Genomic DNA, 15,035 nt, shown 5'->3' with positions numbered 1-15,035 from the left:
TGTCTCTGCATTGGCTTCCTTCTCAGGCAGGTTTTCCCTTCAGTCAATCAGTAAACTAACTCAGCTCATTAAGACCAGAGCCTCTTGCCCAGTAGCGACAGAACACTCAGAATGTGGTCTGCTTGAACGATGTGGGCCCACTAGCCATATCGATGTTCCTTTAGGCCTCTTCTCAAGTCACCCGGCATCATGGTGCTGTGACTGAAGGAAGGAGAACACTGACTGTCCAGGTCTGGGCACATGTCTGCTCCTGGTCAGTGGACTAGAACCACCTGGACTGAGACTGGCCAGAAGGTGGTTCCCTAAGAAAAAACCCTGGTGGCCTCAGGAGAAAAAAGAGGAGAGGGGGCTGGTAAAAACATCAGATGTTCTCTACACTGCAATTTTGTGATTCTCTTCCCTGTATTTGCCATTCATGTTATCATTTTTTTTTTTTTGTCCCTGTGCCTACTCTTATCAAACTAAACATTACATTAAGCTTTTTTTTTTTTTTTTGTCTGGGTAGCCCTTTTTCTAATCAAAACTTGTTCCTAATGAGTAAATGCCCCTCTTGTCCTAATCCTAATAGGTCCTTTTGTTTTATTCTATCCTCCTATCCTTGGGTATCCAGAGTTGATTATTACAGACAGCATGAAGGGGTGTAGAAGTGTCTTGAGGTCCTGGCCAGTGCATGGACTCAAATTCCAGAAACCAGAGTGTTATTTCTAGCACTTATCACCATGGCTTTCCTCTTGCCCACCATGAGGAGACTGGGGTTACCATGGACCTCTTCCACCTCTGATGCTTCATGACTCCTGCAGAGAAGACAGGTGTGTCTTGCTATAAGGCAGGAGTTGGAAGTGTGTGAGGTTTCTTCTTGGTGTGTGTATCCCTTACCCATGGCCTGTTTCCCTAATACATGGGTCCCTCGCTTAGGGTCTCTCCTTGCTTAATGCTCAGCCTGGGTCTCCCTCAAATTCAGAAAATGAACAAAGACTTGTATGCATATAGTTATTTGGGAAGTGATCCCAGGGAGTAGGAATAAGGGACCAGAAAAACGAAATAAGGAAGGAGAAAAGCTAATAAGAAGGTGAATTATTGACTTCACAGGGAAACTAGGGCTAGATTTTACCAGGACCTTCTGAGGAAATTATAGAATGCCTAAGGGTGACAGGGAGAAGCATGACCCAATGAGTCTGTCCATCATTGTAGAGGATTTTTCTTTGGGGCACAGACCTTCCTACTCAGCCAAGAGTTTCCAGGCCAGAAAGCAAAAGACAGTAATGCATGTTTGAGACAAGATGATGTCAGCATACAGTGAAGTCTTTTTGGAACTGTGTGATGTAGCCAGGGCTGGAGTCAGAAATGAGGCCAATACAATATGAAATGGAGACAAGAGTTTTCTAGTGTACATGCCTTGCTCTCTGGACTTCTCAAAGCTCTCTCTCACATGCATGAGATATAATGCAGATTGTCTGCTATGCTTGAACTTGTCTGTGACCACGGACAAGACACTAAACTCTGCAGCGAATGGCCTTCTCCTGGCCCTCTTGCCTTGTCTTGCTTATCTTTTCATGTTTCTCCCGGCTTAGCCAGTCCCCTGCACTTAAAAGTTGATGCTGCTCTTGAAAGATGTGACTTGTCCCAAGTGAACAAATTGCCTCCACTCTGATTAATGTGGGTTATGTGCAGTCTACCAGTAATAATAATTATTCTAAGAAAATGTCATATGAATATTCCATGTTCATATTCTTTTCTGCTTCTATTGCTCTTTCTGCTTGAATGCCTCTCTCCATCAACTCTCTGAACTATCCACATCCTTCAAAGTATAAATCATCTGAAGTTTTCCTCACTTACTGGCACCCATATTGCTTCTCTTAGAGTTGTTTTAAAATCTCTTCCCTGACTTTATTACTACTGTATATTTATTACTAGCTTTCTCCTATGTTCATTTTAACTCAGGTAAATTATAAGTGGCTTGATGCACAGTAAAGTATAATATATTTTGTTTTCACTAGAGTACCTAGGTCAGTATTGAGCAGATGATGGAAATTTTAAGGTTCCTGCTGATTAGTTGATACTGCTTCTATTGACTAGGGAGAGGGTAGGTTAGTGGCTAGGATTTATCTGTTCTTCCACCACGAAGCGTCTGGTGACATCTATCAGTATATGGAGGTTCTTCATCTGTAAGTGGATCTAATAAAAGTACCTGACTCAGACTGTGAAAAATAGATAACGTCTGTGAAGTACTTAGCCTGGTGTTGAGCACAGAGATGCTTGGTCCTGCATTTACTGACAATTATAATTGACCTTAAATAATGGCCACCAGTGCTTCTGTGGTATATATGTGGTTTTGGCTTTATTTTCTAACTAACTAAGTTGAAATTAGCCAAGTGAACCCATTACTGCATGGAGAGTAATAGCTAGATATGAAATGTATGCGATGCCAAAAGTCAACAGCAAAGCACATACCTCAGTGCACAGTTCAAGGAAGCAAACTTCAGAACATGTAGGAAAGATGCTCTGACCTTATTGCCATGATCCCTTCCCCTCAGCGTTTCCTACCTTCCCCCGACCCATAGACTTCTCTCAACTCTTAATGCATTTGACAACCTTACATAAACTTTGGCTCTGATCTTTCCCTCTAAGGCTTCACCTATACTAATTGTATTTTTCCAACTAGATGTTAAGCTGCCTCAGGGCAAGGATCCCATCCAATCCGTGCTTTAATCTAGGGCAGGAGTTGGCACTCTGCTGAGTTCACAAGAGACTCTGAAAAAAGGCTGATTGATTGGTCTACTAATTAAATCACACTGAATTTCTAAATGTGTAGTTCCGTTGAATAGTTTATTTGTAGTCAGTCCCCAACTTGTGATAGTTATATTTCTTCATGGAGTATCACTGGCCTTTAAAGCGTGACAGTTGTATTACAGAATGTTAGTTGTGGTGTGGAATCTCTGAATCATTTATTGGCATGAAAAAGTAAACAAAGCCAATGACTTCCTCTAATGAGAGAGAAGCCTTAGAAATTACAGTGCATGAATCACCAGGTTGCCCTTAAGAAATACTGGATTTTGCTGTTTAAATGCTCCAAACCAATACTTCATTGGACTTACTGTCACTTCCATGAGTCTGTTTACACTGAAGAATACAATGATAATACCAGTGACCTGAAATAATTGCCCTGTAACTTTGCTTTGATGAAAGTTCAATTTTTGCTGAAAGATGCCCGGAGCTCAAACTGCTGCACTGACAGCAGCTGGCAAGCCTCTCTTGTCTAGTTGAGTGATGAAAGAATGGGAGCAGTTTAGGAAGACAGGCCTGCAAACACCCTCCCTTCTTCCTCACTGACTCCCTCCAGTGTGAACAGCAGTTCTGGCTTAAGGAAGAACTGCCATCATTATTCTGCAATGCTAACTCACAACTTACTGATGGGCAGCTGGTCATGGCAGGTCAGGGAGCAGGTCTGGGGAGATGGCCCGTCCACAGAGGGACACAGCAGAGGGCAATACTGGATTTCACACGTGAAAGAGAATCATTGAACTAGAAATTGCTCAATAAAAAAATTCAAACTCTCAAGTAATGACTATCGAACGCCAAAAACACATACGAAAAAAGGGAAATGAGAAAGAACTGTAAAACAGTACACATTAAATGGTTTATCTTTAGCAAGGCTCCCGAAATCTTTTCTGCCCTGGAGCTCTTTGCAACAGAGTCTTTACTGTGTATGATTTATTTATTTGTTTGCACCTTATGCAGGCCAGCCCTGGGCAAAGCTCCTCACATAGAAATCATCAGCGTACTGCCCTCCCCAGGTCCTCTAGTGGGCTCATTGTAAGCCTCCTCAGTGACCTCCTGCTACCCTGCCCAGGTCCTGAGTGGGGACATGCCAGAGGTGTGCCAGTTGACTTGCACCTTGAACTTTTGCTACCACCTGACACCTTCCATGCATATCAGCCCGTTCCCTTTTAGCCTGACCTAAGTCAGTTAGGACTCTCCCAGTTGTCACTAACAGAAAAATGCATGAGAGAAGCTAACCCAAAAGAAGAATTTATCATAACGATGCAGGGGAGTTTCATGCATTTCAAGGACTGGGAAGCTGCCAGGCTTCAAAGGCTGGAATTGCAGATTATCAGGTTCTCGCGCAGGCTCCTTTGCTGCACCTCCTAGGAATCTGGCATCACTTTTTTTCTCTGTCTCCATGAAATATCTTCCTCTGTGGGATCCGTGTGCCAAACAGACAGACAAATAAACAAAAAGGCAAAACAAATGTGAAACAAAAGTAAATAAGCATGACTCCCAGCAAAGTACACATTACATAGCTAGCAACAGGGGCAAGATTCACTTATTTGAAATCTCAGTTTTATGAGAAAAGGCTGCTATGGGGATGAGCTCTAAGAATGGCTGCCCTGCCCCAACTTACATAAACTTGGCTGCCACCTCTGTGAAGCAGTTTCTGAATAACTGGGGCAGAAATGAGAGGGGTCCACTTTTGTGCCTTTATCTACAAAGCCACTGTGCTGTCCTGTCCCCATGGGTGGACTTTGAAAGTTCACTGCTGCCTCACTCCTTCTAACTTCCAGCAGGTACTCAGGGAAAATCTTTTAAATTGAGATTTAGAGCTAGTGGAAGAGGAAATTAGAAGTTCCTCAAATCAGAGGTAGTGGATGGAGTGTAATCTGCTGACCCTGATTTAGCTTGTTCTATGTGAGATAAAGTTGATTTAAATAATAAACATCCGCAAACTCAATATTGCCCTCTCCGTGGTCAAATCCGGCAGAGTGCCCCAGCTATAAGCCCCACCAGTTTTCTCTTTTCCATTGGACTCTGTTGCTTGCTTTAGTATATGTTTTATTTACACTTTTAAAAATACACATTTTCACTTTATTCGGTGCAATAATTTTATACACACAGGTGTATATATATATGTGCATATATATATATATATATATATATATCTACATGGGTGTTAAAACACAATTGTTTTTCAAATCTCTATATTTATTATCTTTTTTGTGTCCTTAATTTTTCAGTTTCTGACTATAGTTATGGAATTGTCAATTGCTTTGTCAAATTTTGCTGGAGTCTTTCTTCCTATGGATTTCTCTCTCTCTTTCTCAGTCTATCATCAGCCTCATGTTAGATGCAAGTTCATGATTATTATATCTGCCTTGTAAATATTCCCTTTAATTCATATGTAGTGTATCTTTTCATCCCTATCAATGCCTTTTGCTTCAATTCTGTATCAGCTAAGAATAATACAGCTGCATCATGGTAATAATTGCTGTTCTTATGCTAGTATTTACCTGGCAAATATTTTTAATTACCTCATTTTCAATATTTTTATGTAATTTGTCTTTTTGGAAATGTATGTTCTAAGCAGTGAGTGGAATAATAAATAATATCCTGTTCACTTTTATAATCTTTGCTTTTAAACATGAGTCAAGTCTACTTATATTTATTGTCATTATGCCTATATTTTCACTTATTTCAAATAGTTTATTTAATGCTATCTTTCCCCCACCTTTTTTTGCAGACCATAGTTGATTAAATTTAACATGTTTTGGAGGTTTAATTTTGTATGTACTCTCCACTTTCTTACAGGCCATCTTCTCTTCTGTGTCTACTTTTCTTCTTGATAAGTTCATCTTTCAGTAATTTTTTTTTTTTTTTAAAGCAGAGGAATAGTTTGTAGGGATGACTACCTTAGTTATTTTCTGAGATGTCTTGATTGTACCTAAATTCCAGTGATAGTTTAGCTGGCTGAAAATGTCTATGGTTTCTTAGCAGTATGAAAATAGTACTGTTTCCCTTTAGCATACGGGGCAAAAAAGTCTGTTCTTGGTCTGATTGTTATCTCTTTGCAAACAGTCTTTCCTTTCAATCCTATAGCTTTCTTTTTTTTTTTCTTTTTATACTGAAGGTCTTTTTGTTATATTTAGATGTAGCATCCACGTACTGTTAGAGAAATACATTTCAATTTGAAAACATAATCCATTCGGAAAAATGCTCAGTTTTTATTCTTCAGGTATTGTTTCTCAGCCATTGCCTTCATTATCTTCATTGAAAACTCATTTTTGCCTTTGAAGAGATGCTCAGGCTGTTAATTTTGCCTCAACTGCTTTTTAGTATAGTTTTAACAATTGTGTCTTTTATGCTGCATTGTGAATACATTCTACTGTGCTACATTCTAATACATTTATCTTTTCATGAGCTCAGTTAAACTAGATTTTTTCCCATATTTAGTGCCTATTTATTCAATGAGTATATTTTTATTTTCAAAATATTTAATTGCATATTTTATAGTCAATTGTTCTCTTTTATTTCTGCTTGTGTTTTATAGTACTGTTCTTTTTTAATGGAAGTTATTTACCACATTGAGGTTCTTACACATATATTCTTTTACATAATCTGTCGGACCATTCCATGAAATTAATTTCATTTGGAATGAATGGTAAGGCAAGGGTCATATCTTTCTACATTCCTCATGCATGGCACAAGTTAGACAATTAGTAGTGAATCAGAAAAATCTTCAATGAATAAACTTACCAATTTTTTGTATAATCAGAGAGAGTTAATGTTCATCTGGAGTTTAGAGTATACATATTTTACTACTACACTCATTCAATGATAAGAGAATTGTGATTCAGGATAATTTTAAAACTTTTCTCAGTTAAACAAATACTTTGGGTCAGAGCCAAAAGTGAATCAAAAGTCTCTCACTGCCTTTATTCTGTTCTGACTCAAAATACTTTTTTCATTCAATCTTCTATTTATTCATGCATGCATGTATGTTTTCATTCATTTTAAAATCTCCCTTTGCACATGTACAAATTAATCAAATTAATCATCTGAAATAAATTCTCTAGGATATTTTATAACATGAATTAAATATAGATAATGTATTTGTTACTTTAAAATAAATATTAAAATTAGGTAAGAAAAATTTAAATTATGTTTTAATTAATATATTCAGTTGTTTTAATAAATATGTTCAATAGTGACTCAAGAAATAGCAAAATTCATTATGGATTATCAAGCCATATTCCAGCCAACCTTAAGTTTGTTATTTAAACACCAAGGTTTTAAAATATTTATGCATTAATATGCTCAGTGTCTTCTGCAGCAGAAAGGATGTGGATTTTACATTTGATTTTTGAGAAAATTAATGATGTAGCCAAAAAGCGTAGCAGGATATAGTGGGCTATAAAGAAACCAATTTAAGTAATTTGTGCAAATACTTAAAAGTTTTATGAATTAAATTTCAGACAAATTTCCTATGAAAAGGCAACTTCCTCACAGAGCATAGCTCCAGTCATTTTGATGTACTGATGGGCAATTAAAAAATTCAAATTAAGGAATTAATGCTCATAGGTCTAAACCAGCTAATTTTGTAATTTACTTTTTTCTTTGAAAACAGTTTCCTTCAATTAAATTTGCCAGCACTTATAAAACTGTCTTTTTCTCTCTGTTATCACTGATAAATTTGGCGCATCTGTAATGATCACATTCCTTTTCTTTTAAGGAAATAGTTCACTAGAGAACAAAAGTATTACAGTCAGGCAGACCTAAGTTTTGATTTTGGTTTAGCCATGTACTAGCTATGAATAGCATGTAAGCTTTAAGCCTCAGGTTACAGGTCTGTGAATAAGATATATTCACAGATAAGAATATACATAGACTCCACAGTGTTTTTATGAAGAGAAAGTGAGATAATATGTTATAAAGTATTCATAACGCAATACATTTTACCTTACTCTTTCTAGAGTTATTTACACTTTTACACATACCCACCCATCCACCTAGGCATCTTCTATCAACCTGTATTTCTAAAATATGTATACCATCACTAATGACTATTCAAAAAAACATTGTCTTACTGACTTTTAAAAATCCTCTCCAGGATTTCCCATTGTGGCTCAGCAGAAATGAACTGACTAACATCCATGAGGATGCAGGTTTGATCCCTGGCCTCACTCAGTGGGTTAAGGATCTGGTGTTGTCATGAGCTGTGGTGTAGGTCGCAGATGTGGCTCAGATCCTACATTGCTGTGGCTGTGGTGTAGGCTGGCAGCTACAGCTCTGATTCGACCCCTAGTCTGGGAACTTCCATATGCTGTGGGTGCAGCCCTAAAAAGATAAAAATAAGTAAGTAATGAAATAAATATCCTCTCCAGAGGAGAACTATGCAACATTTTAGCAGTGCACCTTAGAGTTTAACATCTATTTTAGATACATAAAAGATGATATAGAGGGCAGCATGAGCAACGAATCTAACATCTCTAAGCCCCAATTTCCTCATTCTCACATTGAAAAAGATGATTGAACCATATTAGTTCCTGAGTGGATTAATTAATATTAAGGGCTAGCCTAGTGTATACAATATAGAGTAAGTATTCAGTTAATGTTACTTCTCTAATTATGACCAGTATTATAAACTATATTGTGGAAAACGTATAAAGAAAGATGCATTTGAGAGAAAGTATGTGCTTTGCTTGGTGTTAGAGCTAATACATTGGCAAATGTCTTGAATACTGTGACATTCAACTGTGAAAACCAATTATTACACAATTAGAAGCCTCCTCAATTAGGGAAAGATTAGGTCATGTTTTTAAAACACCCACCAGCATTTTCTGCCAATCCCATCTGTGACACACATTAGAGGGACCCCAGTTAGCAGTTGTTTAAGTTATTTTCCTAACACTGGCATCTGTCTCCTTGGAGACATCCATCAGAGACTTATGTTAACATCTTTCAAATTGCATCTGGATAGGACCAATTTGTGATCAACCTATTGCTACATTTCATTGACAGACAACATAACATTTGCTTTTCATTTCTATCTTTAAGCTTGCTTATAGTAAATAAACTCTTCATGAGGTATGTGCCCATTTTTAATGATATAAGCATAGTGACTGAGCATGTTGATTATCTAGAAAGGAGGTAACTGTGTATTTGGCAATTTATCATCAGGAAATAAATTTATTTTAAAATTAAATTTTAGATATAAATAAAAATGACCATGAGTTTCAAAAAATAAAGCAGATAAACACTGTGATGTAAATTTAAGGTAAGAGAAAAACAGGATGCTTTTAGAAACTGTATTATTTATCTTTAAGGAGCAGCCTTATTTTCATTATTTAAATATACAGCATGTTATAGCTACACCGTTTGTTTTACGTTAAAGGAAACTAGAATTTAAATTTCAAAGTACTGTAGATGCTGCTGTTTTCTTTAGGTTCAAGGAAGATAAAATGTGGTAGTAGGTGAAATAAAATAAAAATACTTAATATTATTACAGAATTTTGTAGTTTTCCTCTAAGTTATTTTGGGTCTCTGAATGTTTGGTATTCTTAGCCCTACTGAAATGAAAAGAGTTGGATGGGTGTTTTGGGCAACTGGTAAAAGACGAATCAGACCTTCAAATTCAGATCTTCTGATTCTAAGTTCTATTTGAAGAAATTCACAACTACCTAACAAAAAATAAAACTACAAGATACAGACTATGAGTTTAGATTAGATAAAAGCACCTCTCAGTCTTAAAATCCTCAGTGAAAATAACAACATTGTTTGTCTAAAATGCTAAAGGCAAGAGAAAAAATTGGATGACATCAAAAGGGTCCATACTGGCCCAGATCAAGTATGATAGCCCCTTAGCTTTGACTTTGTTTATCATAAATTCATGGTCATAATGTAATAGTTACTAAAATTCTTACTTAATTAATCAATAAAATAGAGAAAAAGCTGGCTGCAAAAACATAATATTCACTATAATCAAACTTTTAAAAGAAGACTAAAACAAGTAATGAAAAAAGGGCAATGTGTTCACCAAACATTTTGATGAATAGATAGTCTGAATTTCTAAATATAATAACCCTAGATTGGTCTCCTTTATCTAAGTATTTTCACAGCACTTGATAAACATTAGAGTTTTGCTCAGCATGGCTGCTTGGTAAATATTAAATAATAATAAAAATAATCAAAATACCACTGAGAAGTCAAAAGAATGCTTCTTTTTACTAGATATTTCCCCCATGTTTACAACTTTAATAGAATTTAAATGGTATATGCTATGCATGCCAAATGTTCTAAAAATTAAGAAATGTGGTAGATGTTTTGTCATCTTAATCAAATTTGCATCCTATTTTCCTTGGGAAACTTGACATGCTGTTACACAACTAATCCTTTCAGTACCTAACCAAATAATTAATACTTTTATAAGCACATCATAAAATATAGATTAGTAAATAACTCATTATGTGCTTTATTTCAATACTAATTGCCTGCAGGCTTAATAAGCTCTTCATTGTAATAAGAAAACTGATGTTTATTTTTATTAGATATAACTTCACAACAAAACACACTTTACCAATCTATTATCCAATTTGGTTTTTAATAAAATTCTCAAGGAGAAAATCTTGCCATTGACTCATGTTAGATGATATAAATATTGTGTAATAGAATATTAAATTAGAAATTTTGATTGATGAGCAAGAGATGTTGAATTCTGAAATGGCACAAGCTATGGAGAATTGACGAACGAAGTACAAAAGCCCGAGTCTACGTTACGTGGCTAGTGGGTGAGATTATGAGATTTGAGAAGAGGCAGTGCAGGAGATATACATGGAGAACTAAAGGCAGAAGGAAGTTCCACTCCCTCAGTGGAAGGGGTGTGGCCCTCCTGAAGACAGGAAGGGCCTTCAACTGGCAACTTGGAGAACTTGAGTTCTAAACTCTGCTGTTAGTGGGCACATTGGACTAGTATCTATTGCTGGTCTAGAACTCTTTTCCTATTCACCAACTAGATCCCTAACCTCAGAAGAATCAGAAATCTCTTGAGTCAACATGGAAGAGAAGGAGCTATCAAAAAAGAATGACCAGCCACTACCCCTCCACCTTACCTGCTTCAGGGTCTCTCCTTTTAGCAGGTATACCTGTGGAACATGTAAGCAACAGCAATTTTGGATGAATAAGAAGCTTTTGATAATTTGGGGGAACTGGCCATCCCAATTATTGAATTTGTGTTTTACCACTTAGAGTGGGCTTTTTAGTAAGAGCAGAGAGTAGAAACGTCACAGAACAGCCTGTGTTCTAATCCAGGGCCAGGAATGTTTTCCTCACCTCAATAAATTTGAAATGAGAATAGGAAGAAAAAAAAAACAGCTAGTATTTGACTAAATTCAATGTTAATGGCATCTGCCTGTTCAACATAACAATTACAATGGTTATATTTAAATAAAAATAATTTACTTATATTTTCAAAACTTCCTGAAACTGCAGTTCCCACCCAGATGCAGTGGTTGAAGAATCTGACTTCAGTGCTTGGGTCACTGCAGAGGTGTGAGTTCAATCCCTGGCCCAGTGCAGTGTGTTTAAGGATCCAGCCTTGCTGCAGCTGTGGCATAAGTCACAGCTGAGGCTCATAGTCAATCCCTGGCCTGGGAACTTCCCTGCTGCATGTGCAGCCATTTAAAAAAAAAAAAAAGAAAGAAACAAAGAAAAAAAAGAGAAACTTCCCGAAAGTTATGTTTCCAAGATTTTGATTTTTTTCCATTGTTTGTATTTTTAGGGCCGCACCCATGGCAATAGAGGTTCACTAACCACTGCGGCATATGGAAGTTCCCAGACTGGGGGTCAAATCAGAGCTGCTGCTGCTGGCCTAGACCACAGCCACAGCAACATGGGATCCAAGCTGTGTCTGCGACCTACACCGCAGCTCATGGCAACGCCGGATCCTTAACCCACTGAGCAAGGCCAGGGATCGAACCCGCAACCTCATGGTTCCTAGCCAGATTCATTAACCACTGAGCCATGACAGGAATTCTGACTATGGAGAATTTTTTAATGCCTGCCCTGCAAATAGTTTAACTTTAAATCACTTGCTCTTTATTTTTAAAGATTGTGTTCTGTCAATTTCTACTGTACAGCAAATTGACACAGTCACATATATATATTATTTATTTTCAAAACTTCCTGAAACTGCAGTTCCCATATATATTCTTTAAATGACAGAGGATAATGTGAGAAAAAGAATCACTTTCTCTTTAAATGGAAGCTGGAAGCTGTATGACTTGAAAATAATCCCACTAGCTTCCATTCATTAGACATGATGAAAATTCCAGAATGGCATTCTCTTCTCCCTGCTAAAACTATAGACCTTTTCCATAAAGATAAGCAATGGATTAAATCTAGGCAAGAGATAAGACATCACACACATTTCAGCAATAGCTAGTTTCTTTCAGCCAAAGTCTTATGGTGAGACTCTTTAGAGGACTGAGACAGTTTACCCCATGGGTTATTTTGTCTTTTCCAAGTGTTTATCATTTGACAAACATTAACTTTATTGTTTTCTCAAGTTCCAAGTTTATAATAAATAACCTGGAAAGAGTATATCTCAAGGATATATGTCTATATAGTCTTTATTATTATATATATAATTTATTGCTATAATTGATTCCCTATCTTTGTGTGCACCCATCAAATGCTAACTTTTTTACTCGATGACACTGATATAGTTGTTTATAAACAATGTACTAAATGATGGTAATATAATTGGTAAAATTGGCTTTCACTTAACCGCCAAACAACTACAAAATGAAATGACACAAACATTAGTCTCAGGAATTCTGCCATGAAATTTGATTATTTGATTCTGAGTTAGTGACAGATACTGTATATTCTAATTACACATTAGAAGTAAATAGCAACAGTTAAAGACTGCTCTCAACTATTTTTAATGTTCCATTTTGAATAAGGTTGCTCAGAAAAAAGAATAACAGTGAAGAAAAATACCAGTGTGTTGCTTTCTGATTTCTTGTTAATATTTTTTTCTGATCAAAATTCTGATATTATATATAAAATGAAAGAATAGTGTGGATAAAGAACAGCATGTGAATTAAGGTGCAAATGATATTGTTAATCTCACACATACATCCAATTTCAAATTTACTGAGCCAAGAATACAGAACATAGTAGTAGCAAAGTTAATAGAACATAAATAGAGGAGAATATTTCCCCCTTAGTTTGGTCCCTTAAGTGCTTCACTAAGGTTCCCAAATATGACAAGTAGTTACAGGTGATACTCTCCATGCAGATACTGTCCACTTAGATTTATGAAAACTATTGCGCACTTGTTGAACAACTGCTTTATTATATCACCAGCAATACCACATCCTCAATCAAAGTCAGCACACAGGTGTCTCTGAACAAGATCTCAAGTTAGCTGGGACAGCCGTCCTCGCTAGTATAGTGGTGAGTATCCCCACCTGTCAAGTTAGCTAGGACATGTGGATTAAAATGTGTGTATGTGTGACCCTATCTCACCTAAAATAATTTGATTGTATCTTTATTTACTGAATCCATTGGGAGGTATAACAGAAGTAAATGATTCTATCTTGTCTTAGGCAGTTCAGGCTATGATAACAAATGTACCACAGTTGGGTGTTTAAACAACATACATTTATATCTCATAGTTATGGAAACTGGGAAGTCCAAAATCAAGGTGCTGGCAAATCTGGTGTCTGCTGAGAACCTGCTTCCTGGTTTGCAATGTTTGTCCTCTCCTTGTTATCCTCACATGGCAGAGAGCAGAAAGTAGAAGTCTTTGGTGTTTGTTCCTGTAAAGGGCATTCATTTATGAAGGTTCTACCCTCCTGACCAATTCACCTCCCAAAAGCCCAACTTCAAATACCATCAGCTTTGGGGATTATGCTTCAACATATGAATTGGTGTGGGAGGGCACAAATGTTCATCCATAGCACAACCTCAAGACATTTGCAGCCTAATTCTAATTAAGGGTAGAATAGAGGAAATCATTGTGGCTTGAAAACTCATCATTGAGCAGAAAATATTTACACTGGGCTTTGAAGAAATGCTTTTGGTTGAGAAAGTGGAGATGGAGACAGGTAAGGCAAAAGTGAGTAGGAAAAGAACATCCAGATGGAGAAGAGAGCAAAAAGAAAGCGGATAACTCAGTTCAAAAACATGCAAAGGCACATTCTTGGGCACAGATCAGATACATGGAGCACTGAAGTTTTTGGATGTGAAGAGCACAAAACCCTTCCCTTTCCTAATGGACAGGTCAGGTCAACACACAGAATGTCTGAATATAAATGAAACTCTGGAAAATCAGATAACTATTATATATGAACATCAATATTTTGTTGCACATTTTCATTTTGACACACAATATGGTTCCTTTTAGAATTAATTATGTGAAGAAAAAGTTTAATTTTAAAGAGAAAGTAAGAAATGGTTATTCACTGAATATGGTATTAGAGAAATGTCTAAAATGCATTTGGACAAAGATACAATAAATTGTTAAAATGTGACTTTTGTTTTTTGGTCTTTTCTGAATTCCTTGATTAGTAGTTGAAGTAGGAAGAGGGCATTATTTTGCTTTTTGATGGAAGTATCTAATAAACATACAGTTGAGTTTATTTTTGTGTATGGTGCTAGAGAATGTTCTAATTTCACTCTTTTACATGTATCTATCCACTTTTACCAGCACCAGTTATTAAAGAGATTGTCTTTTATCCATTGTATATTCTTACCTCTTTTTCATAGATTAATTGACTATAGGTGCATGGGTTTATTTCTGGGCTTTCAATCCTGTTTCACTAATCTATATGTCTGTTTTTATGCCAGTACATACTGTTTTGATGGCTATAGCTTTGTAGCATAGTCTGAAGTCAGGGAGCCTGATTCCTCCAGCTCCATTTTTCTTTCTCAAGATTGCTCTGGCTACTCAGGGTTTTGTTTTGTGTGTGTGTGTTTCCATACAAATTTAATTTTTTTTGTTGTTCTAGGTCTGTGAAAAATGTCATTGGTAATTTGATAGGGATTAAATTGAATATGTAGATTGTCTTGGGCTATATAGTCATTTTGACAATATAGATTCTTCCAATCCAAGAACATATTATATCTTTCCATTTGTTTGTGTCATCTCCAATTTCTTTTGTCAATGTCTTAGTTTTCATAGTACAGGTCCTTTGCCTCCTTAGGTAGGTTTATTCCTAGATATTTTATTCTTTTTGTTGCTGTGGGAAATTAGATTG

The 15,035-nt window shown here is 36.5% G+C and overlaps 1 protein-coding gene and 1 long non-coding RNA gene across 22 annotated transcripts in view; one reads left to right on the top strand and one right to left on the bottom strand.

The window, feature by feature from the left end:
- Window positions 1-15,035, top strand: part of NKAIN2 (sodium/potassium transporting ATPase interacting 2) — a 1,025,964-nt gene that overhangs the window by 747,887 nt on the left and 263,042 nt on the right. The gene's annotated exons all lie outside the window — the stretch shown is intronic.
- The window catches only part of LOC102165447, a 108,626-nt gene continuing 106,944 nt past the window's right edge, over window positions 13,354-15,035 (bottom strand). The window contains exon 10 of the long non-coding RNA XR_002338510.1: window positions 13,354-13,595. This is a non-coding gene — a long non-coding RNA (uncharacterized LOC102165447). The remainder of the gene's footprint in view (window positions 13,596-15,035) is intronic.

This window comes from Sus scrofa, chromosome 1 (assembly GCF_000003025.6).
Source record: "Sus scrofa isolate TJ Tabasco breed Duroc chromosome 1, Sscrofa11.1, whole genome shotgun sequence".
In the NCBI taxonomy this organism is placed as follows: Eukaryota; Metazoa; Chordata; class Mammalia; order Artiodactyla; family Suidae; genus Sus; species Sus scrofa.
The sequence above is the reverse complement of the archived record's forward strand: the minus strand, read 5'-3'. Positions and strand labels throughout refer to the sequence as shown.